We start from the raw sequence: 6,000 nt of genomic DNA on the forward strand, positions 1-6,000 counted from the left end.
AGCATACACAAGATGTTTCACTTGTTGACTTAATGAGATCATGAGTTATCGTTGTTTTATACATATCACACTCCCTGTTGTAAGTACACACATACATGGTGAATGTGTGAATACATATACATGTGCGTTAATGACATTTTGCCACGGGGGTGTATATAGACTACATGTGTTCTTTTCATTGCTCGCTAACAACTCTGTCACTGCCGTAAAAAATCTTGTAAAACGCTTTGTAAATTCTTATACAAACATTTTCAAGATAATTCGCTAAATGAATTTATGATGCAACATTTTAAGATAAAGTTGTTTTATCGCTAGTAAACAATTCCCAATTCTTTTTTAATTTTATCAAAATGAATGATTTCCCCTGATTTTTGGCGTTATCATATCTACATTTATCATTCTAATTTTTAAATTCCATTCCGTTCCGTCTTCCGTTCTGTTTTCCGTTACGCGTTTTAGCAACACCTTTTCAAAATCATTGCATGAGCCCCTGTTGCCTGACGGACTTGATGTACAAATAAATGCAATTCAACCATACAGAAATTGTTTAGCCTAGGAAGAGTAAGCATCCCTTGTAGACCGCTCACACCCGCCGTGAACCCCATATCCCGATCAGGCAAACGGGGTTATTCGTAGTCAAAATCAGTGTGCTAAGAACGGCCTGACAATCGGTATGAAACACGTCAGACAGCATTTGACCCAGTGATGGATAGTATTGGCAAACTAGATCGTTATAACGACCATGAAAATTTGCAAATACTGGCTTAAAATGAGACTGTAGAAAGCCCTGCACCATCAAATTGTTTGTCAGTAGCCTGCCTCGATTTAAAACTGACCATACGGAGAACAAGCTCTTGCGTACCGAATCAGTTGAGAGATGTAAACACCATATGCAGGTGATCATGAAATATTGCTACAAAAATATGGGAAAATGACGACGGAGAAGCTGAAATCATCCCGTTTATCAGAAAGTTGAGTTGTTAGTTTGCTGTTGATATATATCTTCAATAAAAATATCTAAGTATGAAGCAGAAATGGACGACTCTGTGCATATTGTTTTATCTGTGTCATTAAAATATTATTGTTTGCTACATGTATAGCAATTTACACGTTTTAGTTCAGAAATATTGTATTAATCAAGATTATTTGATACATATCAAATAGTCCACAATTAAATAAGATTGGCTAATACAGTTCGTACCGTTTACGAAATAAACCTGGTTCGAACTATCTTGCCTCTTACAATTCCGCCTAACGGGGAACGAGTTAACTTTTCATTCTGCTCAAACCTTAGATTCAACACATTGTGAAAAATACCCACCCACCCAAACCCATTTTCTTGTATCATCAAATTGATTTGTGTTTACGTGTGCTGCTGCTTTGTACTTTATTTTCCAGATTCCTTTCCATGTCACCATCGATAACATGCCTGTTTTCAGATCGATGCCAGCTGTCCCCAGGATGCTGTCAAACTACTACATGCACTAATTTGGGCAATTTTTCTTTCTTAATTGTCGCATCTTTCTAGGGGGGTTCGGGACTGGGGAGTGCGTTGTGGTAGTTGATCACTAATTCTGCGCCAAAACCGGCTCTCCTCCCACCTACTACTAAAGCAGGGGGCAGGTATTTCACGTGTACCCTCCATACGACCATTAATCTAGGTCAAGGGTCAGTGGATATTCATAGAAAATACTAATTTCTTGCATAAGTTGCTAAAGTTTAATTCGTGGGGCTCTCAGCTAGTTCATAGCTGGGGCCACATCCACTTCCTACTAAGGGAGGGGATGCTACAGGCTGGTGCATGTTGCGACAACTGTAGGAGGGTCTACAAGCTTGCTCCGCACTTGCTAATTAAACCAGGTAGCACGCAGAAGACCGGTGAGATGCGCAGAGATATCTACCTCCCTTAGAACGTGGGGACTCGTTCATGTTCGGGCACCTATGTCCACATAGGGCCCCCTGTGTTGCCCCTACTTTGGTAGTCAAACTGGCACACTGGCCGCCTCCCCAGTTCCCCACAAAAAGTTTGCATGCGACCCTTTCCACCATATATGTAAAATGTGCATCCTGTTTCTGATCCAATTAATAAATATCAAACTTGTATCACTCGTGTCATTGCAGCTGCTAAGCAGCCTATGAGGGATTACAGGGCAGCCAGTTAAGCTTCGACACACCTACTGGTCTATTCAGATATTAGGTTAAGGTCACTATTCAATTCGGGTAGTAGGTCAGATGTCTTGCGGCTGGTTGTGCTGTATATTAAGTTTATTTTAGCACAGTGGCTTCTCTAGGTAAATTTAACATACCCTAGGTCAGGTCATGGCCATAAAGCCAATTCTTTTATTAATTATAAAGCATGCCATTGGAAAAGATTATGAATAATTTCCCTGACGAACCAGATGATTGACGATTCAAAACCCCCTCACTGTACATCAATATATCAAATAACTGCACATGAGAAGTTGGATAATGGTATCCCCTGCCTCCAATTTGGAGAATTTGTAGTGAACAAGAATGCAGATCATTTTTTCGAACCCATTTCTTATCTATCTCAAAATGTGCATCCATTTAACATTTGACAAATTTCGTGTTCTCGAGAAAGTCACACAATTAATAAAGATTCCGAGTTTCTTAATTTTTTGCTAAAAGTTGACGAAGCTGAAGCATATTATACTGTACTATTTTCGAAAAATATAGATCACACACGTGTCTACCACTCAAGCTTACATACTTCATACACCTGTATCAGCGGCACACTTTGATATAAAATGGTTATGTAGGCAAATGTGAACTCCATGTACTTCACGGTGACGAATCACGTGACTTTGGCATGACGATAGAAGTCAACACAATGTAAAATTCAAACGAATAAGTAACACCTTATCACTAACGAATTGTCACATAACTTATATCACCATTTGATGAAACAAATATATACTAAAATGGCAATTCTACATGCGATATAAGCATCATCATTTTTGTTCGAGTAATAGGTCATGCCAAAGTCACGTGATTCGCCACCGTGTATTTTAAAGCAAAATGCTTTTGGAATTTCAAACAAGCATACCATTTTCTTTCAAAACACTAATTCTGTTTAAATCTGTGACGTGATACCAATGTGGTATCAATACGTATTACATTTTAAATTCATACATTTGTTGTTATGTTTTCTTTTAGAAGTTTGATATGTATCTCTGTTCTGATTATCTTTGAATTGTCACTCGGTGTATTTAGTCATGCAGCCCTCGGGCTGACAAATAAAAACATTCTCTACCCAGAGTTCCGTGCGCTACTCGCACTATAAGTATAAGTGAAAGTGAAGTGTAAGTTAAGCTTGCATAACGCGCCCTCTGGTGAGAGAATGTAATAAAAGTGGGTTAAACTTCAATGCGCTTGCGCGTAAGGGTACTCTGGGAGGTGAAGTTTGAGTAATTATTTTTTTTTTTCGGTGAAACAGAACCCTGTATAATGTATAACGTCGTTTTGTAAATCATTAAATGAGCTGAGAAATACTATTAGAATCCTACATCATTATGTCTTATTTAAGTCCGCTTCTAGACAAATGTATACTGAAATATTTATGTCACTGTTTTAAACCGGTTCGCGTCTGACGTTATTATCTACTCAGAGTTATCGTTCCTTTTTGAGGATGGTCTAGTATTCTGTACCTGTATTTTATGCAGAAACCATTATCCCAATCTGCAATAAAGTGTTATTTAGCAATTCATTCATGCAAACCTTTAAAATATTTTTTAAAGAAAATCAATGACAATATACTTGTGCAGAGAAACCATCGATACTTGGGATTACAGTGACTCACGACTATAAATAGATGTCAAGAACCTTTGCTCCATTGTGATGTATTCTATAATTAGAGGACAAGACAATCAATAAGGCATCCTGTCAAAATGGAGCATCGTTTAATGCTGACGGTGCTACCGTTTAAGCGAGTGCAGGTTCATAATATATGATGTTACTCGACATGTAATTACAATCATATAATGTAAATGAATGTGGTTAAAAAGATTTATATACTATGTGTGGTTAGAATATCTAGATACTATATATTTATCATATATCTATTGAGTATCGTGAAATTTTGTGAATGAACGGCGAAGATAACGAACAGTGATCAATCTCATAACTCCTATAAGCAATACAAAATAGAGAGTTAATAAGCAAACACAGACCTCTATATGAATGAATGAATTAACCTGTTGTAAGAATTTAAAAGGAGAAGGTCATGCATTTCGATGATAAGTTATGAACGGATAGGAGGGATCGAGTGATTGCATCATTCTAATTTTAGCTTGAGATGGAACATACTTTCTGTAGTGTATCGGAAATAAAAGCATTGCTGTCATCAGGGGAAACCGTATAACAATGATACAAAGATACAAATTGTAATTGTATTCAAGCATGAAGGTAAAACGGTTTGCTGTCAACAGCATGCCACATATGCAGAGTCTTCGGTTTACTTTTACAAAACTTCAAGCATAAACAATTCATCCTTCGGTTTTTGTAAGAGGCCACTAAATAGGGTGGTCCTTCGGATGAGACAGCAAAACCCGAGATCCCTTGTTACACCCGTGTTGTCTCACGATAAAGTTTTTCCCTGTTTTAGGAAGCTCATTACACTAAATCTTTATCTACTGGCTCGTTAAAACACCTCTTATGAAGTATGATTTCACAATTGAAAAGGTGATACAAGCTCTCAAGTATTTTATATGATTTTTTGTGTGATCTATTCCGGAATGATTAAAAAAAGGTACAATAAATGTTTGCAAATAGAATGTTCTAGAGTTCAAATTTTGCTGTGATTGGGTGTATAATATGAATATCTAAGACAAGATGCCTAAACGACTCAGATAGACGTTAGAAATTTTTTTTAAATAAAAAAATATTTATGAAAATTGAAAACGTTACTTGTTAATATTTTTTAACTCTATGGATAAAATCTTCAAAAAACATACCAGTTAGAAAAACGATATATCAGAGAAAGATATTTTAAAAAGAAATTGAAATAAAAAATGTCAAAATTCAGAAATATTACGATTTTTCTAATCTGAATCAAGCCCGATTGGAATTATCAAAAAAGTAGTCGTAGAGAACATTGTAATCAGAAAATGGTTTACAAATTAAATGAATTTATAAAGGAAACTAATTCTTGATGAACAATTCATACAATTAACAACAATATGATTATTTTAGGAATTGCTATCAATTTTGATCGGGATCGGTACTTTTTTCTCTGGTTTGATTATGGTGATTATATCTTTTGGTCATTTCGTTTCAATTTCGTTTTTATGATATATTTCTTCGATATATTCCTTTTCTAACTTATATGTTTTTGAAGATTTTATCCGTAGATTTAAAGAAATATATCAACAAATAACGTTTTCAATTTTCACAAATATTTTTTTTCTATAAACTTAGAACGTTTATATCCGAAGCTTTTAGGCATGTTTTATTAGATATTCATATCATACACCAAATCACAGCAAAATTTGAGCTAAAGCATCTCTTATTTGCAAATAAAATACATTTTTATCGTTTCGGGACAAAATTCACAACAACAAAAAACCCCGAACTACTCATAACAACATAAATATAGTTCAGCCGAGTGTACACAGTATGGAAGTTGGGCAATATTAGTAGTAAAGATTTTAATTAGATACCTCTTCCAAGTTGATGGCGATCGAGAAATATATTTCAATGAAACAGCCAAATGTGTATGCCTGAGAACTTCATGTTGAAATTAGATATATCCATATTTGTACAAAGTCTGTTTTGCATGACACACAGTGTTAGTAGATGCAAAAGAGTAGGACGGATATACAAATAATATTTCCCTGTCAATGTAAAGAGACAAATTGGTTGAATTAAAGTACTTACATGTACATAATTTCCTCGAAAATATATAAGGGAGAAGTGTGCAATCGCTCGTTCATAATGACGCTGTCATCGCAATTATTTCATAGCTCTCTCCGTTGTTTGCGC

This window comes from Ostrea edulis, chromosome 7, assembly GCF_947568905.1.
Source record: "Ostrea edulis chromosome 7, xbOstEdul1.1, whole genome shotgun sequence".
Classification (NCBI taxonomy): Eukaryota; Metazoa; Mollusca; class Bivalvia; order Ostreida; family Ostreidae; genus Ostrea; species Ostrea edulis.